This window comes from Amblyomma americanum, chromosome 4 (genome assembly GCF_052857255.1).
Source record: "Amblyomma americanum isolate KBUSLIRL-KWMA chromosome 4, ASM5285725v1, whole genome shotgun sequence".
NCBI classification, from domain to species: Eukaryota; Metazoa; Arthropoda; class Arachnida; order Ixodida; family Ixodidae; genus Amblyomma; species Amblyomma americanum.
Window position 1 is genome coordinate 114084933 of NC_135500.1, and position 15146 is coordinate 114100078.

A 15146-nucleotide genomic window follows, 5' to 3' on the forward strand; every position below is an offset into this window, starting at 1 on the left:
CTTATCAGCCGGCCATCTTTATTTAAAAAAAGGGAAATAAGTAAAACACATTAAGAATTGTCTAGTGACAGTCCAATTAGGAAACTGAGAATGTACATTCCACCATCTCGGGCCCACATCTCCTATGAGCTAAAAATAAAGAAACAGGGCGAAAAAGCGATGCTGGTCAAATGCTGCAGAAATAGCAAAACCACTGAAAGCGCAATGCAGCTTCAGGCTCAAGGAAAGGTACGAAACAAAACTTTATACTCTGCACTAGCGGTCTGCCTGAGCCGGTATGGGAAGCGGCCCTATTCGCGGCTACATAAACTCCGGTCCGGACTCTGCACCCGACTGGTGCCCACCATCAATTTCTAATGACCGGCCCAGCACGGTGCTCATTCGGTCATGCCCATGCAGGCCAGTTTCCTTTTCATGAATAAACTTCGCTCTTAAACAAAAGGAGAGAAATACAACAAGTAGTAAACAGACGTCTGTGCAGCAACTAAAAATGTTGCAGAAAGCAAGAAGTACAACGTCAGATTCATACCAGCGACGAGCAAGATGAGTGCTTATTCAAGCTTACTCAAGCAATAACTTTGGCAGAAGCGTAACTTGTTCCCCTCGTAAGCACACTAGGATGCTTAGCGTCCTGGCGCACTATGAGCGCATTATTATGGACTTGGCTTTACACGGAAAGGAGACTTGTAAGAAATGTGTAATCGTATCATTCTCAAATAAGGAAAGGTCTTCCTTTCGGGCAGGGCTGGCAGAGAGCGAGAGAGAAAAGCTGTTGTAGAAAGGCAGGGAGTTTAACCAGAAGGATGTTCCTGTTGTCTACCCTGCACTAGGGACAGGAACGAGGGGCCGTGAAAGCAAAAGAACACTCTCCAGATCCCAAGAGAGGGATTCGCAACCCCAAGGACCACATTCGCATGGGTTACGCAAAGGTTGACGGAAAATACAAAGTGTGTTCAGTTAGCTTTTCGTAGGTCAGGAATGTAGCCAAAGATACCATTCTATTCAAGTGGAAAGCATCCACCGTTAAACAATCTGGCACACTGCGCTTAATTTACCTGTGTGCATGGGGCACTACGAAGGATTTGTAACTGGACAGTAAAGGACTTTCGCTAGGCGATGATTTGGAGCTTTCTCTCGTCAACTGTACAATTTGCCCCTCTGTATCACCCCCGATCAGCTAGGCTTCTGCTGATGGTGGTGGCTTTGTCAGTACATCGGGCTATGCTCGCATCTTGGACTTGATGTGTTGGAGGGGGGAAGGGTAGTACTATAGTACTAGTACACTATACTAGTAGTACTATTTCGTAGTGCTATTTCACACCTCCCGCATGCGAGGCGGATGCTCAAATCATTAGGCCACCACTACGGTAAGAGACAATTTTTTTTTAATTATTGGAGCAGACCTACAGTAAGCCTTCCGCACAGATGATGGTTTGGCCCAACAGGTGGCAATGAAGCCATGATGGAAGAGAAAAGGTAGGAGTGCAAATAGGTGACATGCAGTGACTGTGGAATGGTGACGATCAGCAGTTATCTGCATGGTGCAGCACGCAGTCAATGAAGAACGATATATGTGCAGCAACCCAGAGAAATGCATCGATGCAGGGTTGTATTAGGGCACTGCACATTAACCCTGCCAATCAGTTTGAACAAATGTGAAAACTACTTGTGATGTAATTATTGGGCTCAGCTCCATTCGGGAGCCCTGGGCAATAAAACAGGCCGCATCCAGCATCACGACGCTGTTTTCTTGAGTGACGAGGACGAAGACATTCGATCGCCCACTTGCACACTAACACACACACATACACTACGAGGCACTTACAACCTAGAGATGTCAAGATGAACACCAGTGTCCGACTATGGTTCCGGTGCGACAGTCCTTGTCGGTGCCGACATATATCAGCAGGCAACCGGTTCGCGGTGACGTCCTGGATACCCGGAGGCCGGCAACAGCAGGCAGGAGTGCGGTTAGTAGGCCGCCTGGCTACAGGGAGGCAGGAATCAGCGGGCAGGGTAGCGTGGTGCTGGACGGGCAGCCAGACCCTGTACCTCGATGCCCTGCCGGCGCAGGCTAGCTGGTTTTGGCGAATGCCGAGCTCCAAAGAATGATCCACCACTCAGTCGCCCACTGCTACGCCTGCCTCGAAGCTGACCTCGAACGTTCGATTGTGCACGCGCACCGGCTCGCCCTGCACGTGGCCACACTTCTTTTCTTTGTCCACCCGGAACCCACAGTGGCACAATCCATATCACCACACTATTACTATAATGTGATGTCCAGGCACACTATATACAACTATACACAGGGCGCATACACACTAATCACAATTCCCTTGAATGCTGAGCAGACGCCAGTGCACTGTTGTTGCTTGCTTGCTGGGAGGGAGTCAGTCAATATCGCAAAGGATGGCACATGCAATATCCAGATGCCAAAAGCCATAGCTGTGGTCTTCACAGCACGTGTACTTGTGGTGTGGAGGACGACGCCACTTGATCTGTTTCTCCACTCACAAAGTTGTATGTCAACTCCAGATTGACAGCTGTGCTAGCATGTCATTGCACCTGCCAGGATACAAAACAAAATCAACTGTCAGTAAAACACATTTCAGTTCTGTTGCTTCCAACAAGCTGAAATTTAATACTGGCCAGCAAATAGCATTACTTGTTTAAACTATGTAGAGCAAAAACAGGAACCAGATATTTGTGATACTGCTCAACTAATATGAATTCTGTATTCAGTTCATTGCCAACATTCTCCACTGGGTTCAATACGCAAGGTGTGACATCACTCCCTCTCTGAATTCCCCATTAGGGATGCGCATTTGACTGGGGAGAGATTTGTAAATGAGGACACCAAGCTAAGATGAAAATGTCAGTGACGAAAAGCATTAAGTGAACCAAGATATGAATGGTCTTATTTGATTGCATACTGGACTTGATAACGCAGACACCACGCTGCTCCCTCACCTACAGCACCTGAATTCTGAATAACCGGTGTTGTCAATTTGATTTGTTCTATAGTGACCATCAGTGGAGATGCCAAAAAGCACCCCTTGAGTGCACAACACCCCGTGTCAGCTGTCCTCTGCAAATAAATTAGTAACTGTGCCATAAAAACAGACAGACCACATGGTGGCGCATGTATGTGCCAAAAAATTTTAAAAATGCATCTGGGAGCATGTTGTGCTGCATTTTATGGCACATAGGCAGCTCAGGCGATCATGCGCCAAACTAAAGGTAAGAGATATATCGATGGTGTAGGCGGAGTAAAACATTTTTTTGCATTGCCTAATGATAAAGGAAGAAAGAAATTTTATAAATGGTTAATACAAGAGCGTTAAAGAAGGTCAGATAGTCTCGGCAGGGATCCTTGGCTGGGCAAGGATGTTGAGCCTCCCAACCAGTAAAACAAAACCCCAGCCTTCCTCTCAAGAATGAGAAAGTGACTGAGGTGTATCAAAAGATGACGTGAATCAGTGGGTAAAGATTTAGAGTTTGCTGAGGAAACCTGCTTCTCTTAAAAAGCTAAAAACACACGTGTCAACAATTCCATTTTCACTTAAAAGCAATGCTGGGTGTAAACAGATGTGTTCATTATATAACTAAGTAAAATATTTGTTCCTAAGTTTATGAAGCTTGTGCATGAGTATAAAATGTGATTAAGTGTCAGGTCATCTCCAGGCTTGTCACAAGCCGGTTTGTTTTATTTTGTCAATACAAAATTGCGTGTGATCTGTGAGTGGCCCAAACAGAGACGACATAAAATAACTTCAATGAAACGCTCTTGGTAAAACATGACTTCCATTCCCCCAGGACTGGCTTTGCCAGGTGCAGTTTGTTGTTTACTTCACTATTCCAAGCTGTCTGCCATTTTTTCCTTAACTTATGTTGTACTAACTTTATACAATCCGTAAAGGGTATATTTACTTTTTTTATTTCCTTGCCATGCGCTTGAGCAGTGCACAAATCTGCTCTCTCATTGCCTTTTATTCCCACATGACTCGGGACCAGCACAGTTTTATATTTTGTCCTTGAGTTGTGGCAGTTACTATGCTGAAATGACGTAACCAAGCAAAGGTCTGCTTGCATTTTTAGAATGGAGAGCTGCAGGTACACTTCATGGGTCTGTGTAAATAATAGCGTGTTTGAGGTTCTCGCTTTGTATTTTTTTTTATGGCCACACATACTGCATAGCATTCCACAGTGAAGATGGATGAACACTGTGGTAGTCGTGCTATTTCCACTGAATTCCCTCACACCACTGCGCTTCCTACGTAACTAACCGTTTTTGATCCATCAGCATAAAATTCTGTAAAACTACTGTATTTTTCTTCGAGGGCAAGGAATTCTTGTATTATATGTTGTTGTGGAGTTTGTTTTTTGCGCAACTGTGTAAGAGTGAGATCACAGATTGCAGAAAAATTGTACCATGGAGGCAGTGTATCTCGTCCTCGAGGAATGCCACGTAATTTATCAAGTACTCCGAAGTTTTGGCGAAAAATGCAGGAGGAGTGGATAGCTAGCAGTTTTTTGTTCAAAGTGTTCTAGATGGCCACATAAGACTATGGGGTAACATAGGTGTTTCGGCAGCGAACGGACTTTTAAAATGCACGAGCATGTGAGCATGCTTCTTCTGTCTGTAAGTAATGGTTCATTGGTTTTCGTATAAAGACTGCTTATGGGTGACGTCCTGTATGCACTGGTGGAAAGATGCAAACATAAATTATGTACTGGATCCAGCCGTTTAAGGTACAATTGCCTCGCTGATCTGTAAACTATGCATCCATAATCTAATGTAGAGTGTACTACAGAGCGATGAATTTATAAAAGACAAGTCAGAACCCCAGTTTTTTCGTGAGAGTACTTTCAGTATATTAAGAGATCGAGAAGCGTTCTGTTTGAGGGTGTTTATGTTTGACAGGAATGTGACTTTTTTGTCAAAAGTTATTCCTAGAAGTTTGCACTCATCTTTAACTGGTAGCGTGACTTCATTTAGATACAGGGAGGGAGCAGTGTACATTCCTCTTCTAAGTGAGAACAGAACAGCTGCTGACTTTTACGTAGAAAACTTGAAATCATTTTTATCTGCCCATGTTGTTAGTTTATTTACTCTCAGCTGTATTTGCCTCTCACACAATGTAATGCTAGAGGATGTGCAAGCAATCCAGAGATCGCCGACGTACACTGAATACATGATGAAGTTTGGAATTATTTTTGCTAGGGAATTCATTTTTACTATAAAAAGTGTGGTGCTTAAAATGCACCCCTGAGGCACGCCGTTCTCTTGAATGCAGTTCTTATAAAGAGTGGCACCCAGGCGTCCTTGAATTGAACGGTTGGACAAAAAGTCACTCAAGCATTTCAGCATCCTACCGCAGGTGCCGAGGTGTCCAAAGTCCCCCAGTATGCCAAACCTCCATGTGGTGTCATAGAAAAAGACCGCAAGGCAGTGTTGCCTGTGTATAAATGGTTCTCCGACTGTTTTCTCTAGGTGGACTAGATGGTTGGTTGTAGACCATGCCTTTTTAAACCCACACTGATGGATGTCAACAAGATCATGGGATTGTAATAGAAACATTAACCTAATGTTCAGGACACTATCAAAGGATTTGGCAAGTACACCTGTCAGGGCAATAGGCCTGTAATTGCTAGGGGACGTAGGCACCTTTCCTGGCTTCAGCAATAGTTCAAAAAAGGCTTTTTTCCAAGCCTCTGGTATCTCTCCTGATACCCATATTTTGTTGAAAAATTTCAGAAGCGAGCTTACAACGGGTTCGGACAGATGGGCGAGCATTTCATAATGAATTTCATCTGGTCCTGGTGCAGTCTGTTTACCGGAAGAAAGTACGCTGTTAATTTCTTTTCGTGTAATTGGGCTATTATACGGTTCGTGAGCACTCCCTGCTGTCGGCAGTCTTTTTTTTTTTCGGCTGCATTTTTATATTTAAAAATGAGTATGTATAATGAGAGGAACTAGATACAGTAGCAAAATGTTCACCTAATATATCATCTTGTTCTTTTATATTTTTTTGTGCACCAGGGGCTGTCAGAAGAGGGACCGTGAACAGGGAGTAGCGACCATCTAGTTTGTGTACTGCCTCCCATATTTTTTTCAATGAGACATGGCTGTTTATAGAGGAAACGAAGCTTTGCCATGATGCTTTTTCGGCATTGTGATGTATGTCCCGAGCTTTAGCTCTTGCTTTTTTAAAGTTTATAAAGTTCTCTTGCGTGGGGTACGTGCGAAATATACCCCAAGCTTTATTTTGTTGTTTCTTCACTTCATTGCAATCTGGTGTCCACCACACTTTATGGTTGCGTAGTATTATTCCTGAAGATTGAGGGATAGCCAAAAGTGTGTCAGCAAGAATACAATTTGTGAACTTTTTGTTTATTTCATTGACATTAAAGGGACTATGCAATAAATTAACTGAGGTTAGATAAAGCATACCAGAGATTGGCATCCGATCACTCGTCACCACAGTGCAAGAATTTTTGAGCTAGCATCAATAACAACCAAGATATAGACGATTAAAAATTACGCTCCTCCTCTTCCCCTCAACTCGTACACGCGGGGCACGAGAAAAAAATTAAAGAAAACAGGTCTGGGACTGGGCCCCGCCTATGAACACGTCATCCGCTGACGTTCGGTTTGCAACTTCCGGCTGTCGCACCCAGCGCCCCAGCAGCAGCATCGGCTGGATTGCGGCGCGCGTTGAATTCTGTTGCTTGTTGCCAGTTGTGGCTCCGGAACTACCGACAGAAGTAGGCGGCAGTGGTAATTTGAAACCATATGCGCGAAGGCAGTGACCTGGCTCACGCTTGCCCGAGGGGATCGCGCAGCGGCACGAGCAGACGAATTTCACGGCTACCGGAAGTGAGCCTGTGACGTCATGCCTGTCGTGGCTCCAGCGAATGACAGCGTGTGGTGGCTTGCCGACGTCACGGAACTAGTGACGTATATTTTCATGATTTTAGTTGCAAAATGCGTCACTATGAGAACACCAATCAGCCCACGAATTTTGAAAAACACGGTTTTTACAAATTCATAACAAACTGCCACCTCAGTTCCGAAGACTCACACTTAATGAAAATGCTCCTTAGCATCATTTCTAAGCATTGAAAACATTTACAAGTGACTTTTAATTCATTGCATAGTCCCTTTAAGATTTTATAATGCAATATTTTCTAATGTGGCTTCAATTCTAAAAAGTTGCCAGTCTGCAAAATTGAGCTTCCAACACAGTGGCTTTGTCAGGGTGACAGATGGTGGGGATGATAGGCAGATTTCAAAAGAGAGATGATGGCTTCCATAGGGGTTGTCTAAAACATCCCATTTAAAATCGCTAAGAACTGATGGAGAGCTGAAAGACAAATCTATAACGCTCACATTTCCTGAACTAGGAAAGCAGTAAGTAGGTTTACCGGTGGTCAGTAAACAAATATTGTTAGATAGTATAAAATCCTCAATGACCTGACCTCTATCGGTTTCCTCACTGCCCCAGAAACAAGACTGTGCATTAAGATCTTCAACTACCAAGCATTGTTCCGGTAACTGTTCTAAAAGGTTCACTAATTCATGTTGTGTTACTTCGAAGTGTGGTTGAAGAAATATGCAACAAAGTGTAATGGTTTTGTAATCAAGCACTATGGCTGCTATGGCTTCAAATCTAGTTTTCAGTTTGATCTCGCGAGCTGCTACTCCAGGTTGCACAATGATGCCTACGCCTCCCGAGAGTCTGCTCGCCCCCTCTCGGTCACGGCGGAAGACCGTATATTTCTTTAGCACCTTTATGTGCTGAGGGCGTAAGATGGTTTCCGGCACACAAAGCAATAGGAGAAAAAATTGTGTTTAAAATGCATTTTGTGTCGTTATAGTTATTTATGTGACCTATGCAGTTCCAATGTATTATGAAAGACATCTTAATGCTGTGTGCGTGTATGCAGAAAAAACTAGATTAACTTTCATTTGGCCCTGTGACTCGGAGCCTCAAATTTTTCGATCAATCCAAGGAGCTCCGCCGTCCGTCTGACTTGGATGCCACTGGGCTGCCCAGGGTTGTGTTCATCGCCTCTGCAGAGGCACTGGACGACTGTGCAGAACGGACGCTGACTTTTAAGTTAGACCTCGACCTGTGGGAAAAGGTCTTGAGGCCCGCTGAACCGAGGGGTCTGCACAGCCTGCTTCGGGGTTGGCGGAGTAGTGTTAGCTACTTCCAGGACGGACATGCCCTGGAGTATGCAGCATGATCTCCTTCACAGTTAGTGCAGCGTTGGGCAGCAACACATTCATTGGATTTGTGGTCTTTCGAAGAGCATTTCGCGCAAGTTTTGCGTCCGCGACAAGTCTGTGAGCCATGGCCAAACCTCTGGCAACTGAAACATTTGTGTGGGTTCGGTATATATGGCGTTACATTTATTTTCAGGCAGCTGACCTCAATGCTTTCAGGCAGTGTGCTGGTGTTGAAGTTGAGGATCAGGTGTTTTGTGTGTATTTCTTTGTTATCCTTCCGGATCTTTATCCGCTAAATGTTTATGACATCTTGGTCGGTAAGGCCTTCAAGCATTTTTTTCAGAGAGGTGGACAAAATCGGTTTCAGATATGACGCCTCGGACTGTGCTTAGAGATCGGTGTGACGTAATGGAGACAGGAATCTCCCCTATTGATACAATGCTTGCAAGTTTTGAGTGCTGAACGGTGTCACGTAATTCATGCAGTAGGTCGCTGCTGGCCAATTTTGAGACTTTGTACCCAAGGCCCAAGGTATCTATCTGTCAGGAACTTTGCTAACGAAAACGGGGATAAAGCCTTGCTGGTTTTCCTTTTGTTTCGCTATGGACAACGTGAAACTTTGGGAATGATACCTTTCTTTTCTGAAAAAACTCCTCATCGTTCCACCCTCTTTTGAGATAACAATCAGGTTTGGAAAGGAGGGGTGCCATAAAAAATTAAGTTTTTCAGCCATGGTGCCAGCCACACACCACGGTGCCCAACTAGGGGACGGGACAGGAGCTTGCAAGCAAGTCCTGCCCACGCCAGATGTACACCCTAACTATAACCAAACATGATGCAACCTAAGGTGGCTGGCCACACAAGGTTAACCCTTGCCGCCAAGAAAAATTGAAAAACTAAGAAGTGATTAGGAGACAAAAGAGTTGTAAGAAAGAGACAGGAAAGTAAAAGGTGGAGGAAAAGATAGGAAAAGGCGACTGCCGATTTCCTCCGGTCAGGACAGGCTGGAGGTGCCGTCTACAAGAAGTTGGGGCCAAAGTGGTGTGTGGCCTCCGCCGAGGCACCTTAAAGGTCCAAACGCTCGGCATTGGCTCAACCACCAGGTGCCCCTTTTCCTAGGACACGGCGATGCCACGCACGGCTAAGGGCGGGTGCTCGGGTCCGTGGTGATGCACTGTTCACCATTATCCCACTGCGGGGATGTCCCTGGGGATGCTCGGGAACCCGTGGTGTCGCCACTCACCAACATCTGCCAGAAAGAGATGCACCCTGCAGCATAATTAATCTGCCCCTATGACTGTATATTCCTAAATATCTTGGCTCTAACATCTTTGCCCAAACTGCAGCTGAACTTTCAAAAAGTGGAAACCTTTTTCAAGCGTACTGCCACTGAACCTGCAGATGCCAAGTACATGAACCAATGCTGCCAATTTCAGGCAGACTGAAATAGGCAAGCCCCCCACAGCAAAATTTGCTCATGTTAAAATAAATGAGTGAGTCCTGCATTCCACAAGGCAACTAAGATTCTCGCACCAAAGTTCACGACGATTACAATCTTTAACATGCCACAGAAAACAGACAGACTCATGCACATGGCCCGCATACCCCCTAAAATATACTTTTACATCTTCACAACTACATGTGGCATCTTCCAGATAGCTTAATCACCTCTTGTAGACGCAAACCATGCATTCTCACCATTAAGGAAGAGCATGTAAATGTTTTGTCCTTGGGCTGTAACTTTCTTGTTAACCGAGTTGAAGGATGTCGCATTCATATTACAGTTTGGGATGTCCTCTTTCCCACGAGAAAGCATGGTCATTAGCAGCAGCCATGCAGTCTTTCCAGCTGTGCACTAGCAATGCAGTATTTGCATGCCACTGTAGAAGGACAAGGGCAGCTGTTGACACCAGCAGCAAACTGCAGAGGTGACCTTTTTGTTGGGTGCTAAGTGCATAGTATTTTTCATCTTGGGGAGAGTGAGAAAAAGTAAACGTTATTAATATAAAGATTATTCTCTTTAATGTAAAGTTTATGCTGTTTTCATCTCAGGGAAACAGCACGGAAGATGACTTGGAGCTGCGGCTACTCGATGCAGCATCGTATTGGTCCCACAACTAGTGTAAGGACGAGTGTGGTCATGATTGGCCGTATCTTTATTTCAGCAAACTCTACACTGATGTAAGCACAAGTTCAAAATCCCTCTCTGCAAATTTATGTTAAGCTAAGAGTTGTTGCATGCTACAAAAAAAAAAGATAGACATGCGACATCAATAGAGTCTCAAAAAGGTGGTGACCATCACGTTGCTGGCCGATGGCTACAGCATGAACCCAACCCTCTGGACAAGAAGAGCTACTAAGCCGGTATTCAATGGAACATTCTAAAATTGCTTGATCGCAGTGGTGAGCTGGTGAATTATCTCTGGTGGATACTATGTTAAAAGATGACTCCATCTGCTCAGTAATGAGCCAAATTACATGCACAGTTCGGCACAGTTCGGTACATGCGCAGTTCGGCCTGCTTCAGATTGTTTGTCACTTGACAAAGGGACCCACCTGGAACATGTTTTCTCAAATTGAAGTTCATAAATACTGACGTGATTAACTCTACCAAGCAACACATCAGCGTGTTCTATAACCCCCTGCTTATTGCAATGGCCACCCATTAGTAAATTCCCAAACAGGCGCCAGCAGCTCTGCGAAGGATGCAGAGACAAGGTGTTCATCTCTCAGACTGAATGTGGTTACACGTTAGTGCTACAGCCTGCATAGGCACCTTCAATGCACCCAATACCAAGGAAGGCTTCCCTCATATATGGCATCCATTCAACAGCAGATATTATTAGGTGGACCACTCTCTACGATTAGCAACTTGAATGATGGCATGCTGCTTAACAATATGTCACAGGTGCCACACGAAAACATTGTCTGAAGAACGTCAGAACTTTCATTTCAAGCTAACACCCTTCAATTCTATTCATTAAAAACAGAGGTTGCACCTCTGCCTTCAATTTTCAGCTGACTTTTTACAACTTATTTCACAGCAAAAGTTTCGTTTTTTAAGAGAATATTATTTTATGGAACACCTGTCACAATGGAAGACGTGCTCAATGTGCTGCAAAAAAACTTAGTATATTGCCTATACGAACTTACATGACGGAAGCCAACAGTCATCGAAACCAAAAAGCATAGGGGATGATTTTTTTAATCTGTGGTGTTAATTTGATTATACCTGAAGGCATTATATAAGGGGGGAGCAAAATCAATATCAAGACAGAGAAAGAATAAATTGATAAAATAGAACAATAATAAAAAAACAGTATGTAACAGTTAAATGATATTGTGACGCATATACAATGCTAAGTGGAATGCATGGGATCGAAACAGGAAAAAATTTATATATGTAACACTCAATCAATACAAGAGAAAAATACAGTGCAAGACAAGCGACACAAATGAAGAAAAGTAACAATAAACAGCTGTTCAAAGTGCCGAGGTGAATATGGCAGAAACTTTTTTCCCTCATGAAAAATAGTCGTTTAGTTTTTCCCGGAATACTTTTCGGTTAGTGCATGATGCGATGAAATTTGGTTGGCCATTCCATGGTGCTATTGTATCCAGAAAAAATGAAGACTTTAGTGCTAAGGTGCGGCAGTTGAAGCGTGCAATGCTATGGTCATGGCTTCGCCGAGTACCCATCAATAGGAGCTTAATGGGGTAATTATTTTAAAGATAATTGATTAGAAAGCCAAAGAAAAAACAACCAGATGATGCTGGTTGGATCTGAATACACAGTGTCCGGTGATTGGACAACTGCCAGTGTAGCTCAGTTGGCAGAGCACCTGATGCTAGATTCAAACGTCAAGAGTTCACGTCTCAACAGCGGCATGTGGTGTTTTCTTCAGCTAAGCAGAAGATTGGACAGCCATTGCGGTAGCTAAGTTGGTAGAGCACTGGACACTAAATTCTTATTCGGTCGTGGGTTCAGATCCTAATGGTGGCATGCGTTTGTTTTCTAATCAACTAGATCTAAAATAATTACCCTATTAAGCTCCCACTGATGAACACAACAAATTAAAAATAAAAACATTCCCTCCACTCCTTGGTTTCAGTGACTGTTGGCTTCTGTCATGTATGCCACAGAAAGCCCCTCTTTTCCCTTCCCTTGTCTGCTCTATACGAACTTAGTACACTACCTTGGATATAATGAACCTTAGTATGCCATCTCAGATATAACAACATTTTGCGTATTAGCCTTGAATATAACATTCTTTAGTTCACCATCTTGGATATAACGAACTTTAATTTTAAGCCCAGATAAGACGAATTTTCGCGTGTTAACCTCGGAAACAATTAATTTTCATGTGTTACCTTGGATACAATGAACTTTCGTGTGTTACTTCTGATATAACGAACCTAAGTATGCCACCTCGGGTATAATGAACTTTCGTGTCTGGAGTTCGGATCTGACAGACATAAACTGACCACCTTGGAACTTGAGTATGTCAACCTCGGATATAACGAACATTTGGCTGCTAATGTATTCAAAAGATTCACCGAGGAACGCCTAAGAGTTTTCGTGATATACATACGTGAAATTTTTCTAGCACATTTGAAAACAGTTTCGTAACTACTCTAACAAAATTTCACTGTTATAACTCCAGAAAATTGTTTTCTAATATAAGTATTTTTCCTCTGAATCTTGTGAAAAGACTGCAGAGTCAAGAAAATATGGCAGAAAGCTGGTTCAACATTCAATATGTTCCTACCAGTGTGCTACATATCTAGACATTTGCAGAATTTTTTTTCGCAAAACAAATTTTCGTTTTGAATTTTTGTGACGCACTGCCCGCTGACATGTATAGAGCCAGTAGAAAATTTCAGACATGAAACTCAAATTTGAAAAACAAAGAATTCTGACCTGCAGTATGGTCTAAGAGTACAACAAAACAAATGGGGTCATTATAGTCGTTAGGAATTGCTTTGCAAGGTGAACATCTCTGCAGAAACAGTAATGAATAAAAACATTGATTGTTCAAGTGTTTTGGCAAAAAACGGACCCACCATGGTCCATGAAATTTTTCTGGAGTAGTACCCGGTCCATTTCAGGAACGAAACGAGGCTTACAAGCCAATACACCAATTTCAAAGCCGCCTCTCCCCTTAATCAATGCGGGTTTGAGATCGCAGAGCAGTGCCTTAAAATGCACAATCAATGCCTTGCCTATAGCTTCCACAATTCATTAGTTTTCCCCTCTTACAGAGCAGTTTTCTCTTCTTACACGTACTCCATATAACCAGCTAGCTACAGCTGGCATCTCACGGATAATGACCTTTTTTTCGCCGAAAAGCAAATTTCAAGAAATAAATTCAGCTGACTGTTATCGGCCTTTTTTGGTCTAAACTGAAAAACCCAACCTCAATGATAATAAGAGCCCAGAGGTTCCAAACTTTACTTCCAAGCTGGCATATTTCAATTTCACGAATTACATAAATATGAGAGCCAATGAGGCACAACTTATGAACTTATGAGCACCCATTGTAAATATTGGAGGTAAGTGAACTTCCAGTGTGCAAACAAAAGAATGGTATAGAGAAATCTTGCAGCCAGTCTAAAAATAGCCTTGCAGAGGTGAAGTCACTCTTATCCATTGCTGTCAAACCCTTAAAACAATAACTCAACCTAGCCGTTAAACAATCTTTATACGCTCATCACACACTGACAGGAACAGGTGGTCATGAGGCTCACTTATGCTCCATTTCATACATCAGGTGCAACGCTGTCAAAGCTAGTGCACTTGTTTGCACTGCCTGCATCCGCGACCAAAAAGTAGCGTGTTCCTTGTGGTGAGCGAAACATAGTGAATACTTTGCCTGCAGGCTTACCACATGACACATTTGTCAAGAACTTGATCAAATGGACTCTTACTGCTGACGTGACGCTGTACTTTTCTCGTGGCTTAGACCACTCGGCCACAGAATAAGCGCAGAGTAACACGCCTTCCTTTATTTTCCCGTCCGGACTACTACCGTACCTTTCACAGCGTTGCACCTGATGTATGAAACGAAGTATAGTTCAGGTCAAAGGCTGTTGACATCTGACAGTGCTCAGGGGTGTAAACACCAACATCTTCAGCAATAGCTAGGTGTCACAAAACAGACAGTCTTGCTGCATGCGTAGTATTCCTCTGGCGAGTCATGGCTTCTAGACAAAACACACTTCAAGGACTGTCCTAAAACAGCTTCACCCATTTGACATCAAGAGGTGCAAGATTAGTGCACAACGATCCAACACACAAATAAGTGTTGACCAGTGCAAAAGTATCGCAGGCGCTACGTATCTTCAGGACAGCAGCTTTAGCCAGTATAGCGAGCATTTCATGTGGCCCTAATTTGGACTTTACATACATTCTAGAAATACAGCCATGTATTAGCAAATGTATGATAATTGTATCACCTTTCCAGCTTTTGACAAAACAAAGTCAAGCTAACTTTCAAGGGTAGAACCCGTCTTGGGATTTTATGCCCCTTTTTTTGTTCAGTGTTTTTTCTTACTTTTAGTTTGGTTATTGGGGTTTAACATCCCAAAGCGAGTCAGGCTATGGGGACGCCTTAGTGAAGGGCTTCAGAAATTTTGACCACCTGGGGTTTTTTAACGTGCACTGACATCGCACAGTACTCGGGCCTCTGGCCTCTAGCATTTCGCCTCCATCGAAATGCAACCACTGAGGCCGGGATTGAACCCGTCTCTTTCGGGTTAGCAGCCGAGCACCACAGCTGCTGAGCCACCGTTGCGGCTCTCTTACTTTTCGTGAAAAAAAAAAAAGGTTCAATCCTACAAGAAATACAGGGATACAATCATATATCAAAACTCATACTTTTCTCTGCAAGGCTTCCAGTCGAACTGCAAT

At 43.5% G+C, this 15146-nt stretch overlaps 1 protein-coding gene and 1 long non-coding RNA gene across 4 annotated transcripts in view; one reads left to right on the forward strand and one right to left on the reverse strand.

The window, feature by feature from the left end:
• The window catches only part of LOC144128241 (uncharacterized), a 165044-nt gene that overhangs the window by 48318 nt on the left and 101580 nt on the right, over nucleotides 1–15146 (forward strand). The window lies entirely within an intron of this gene.
• LOC144128235 (uncharacterized) overlaps nucleotides 1–15146 on the reverse strand; it is a 25282-nt gene continuing 10136 nt past the window's right edge. For 2 of the 3 annotated variants that reach the window (XM_077661488.1, XM_077661486.1), the window contains one exon: nucleotides 1–2565. The gene's annotated coding sequence lies outside the window, so the exon portion shown is untranslated. Of the gene's footprint in view, nucleotides 2566–9934; nucleotides 10206–15146 lie in introns of all 3 variants that reach the window. The other variant, XM_077661487.1, reaches the window with a different exon arrangement.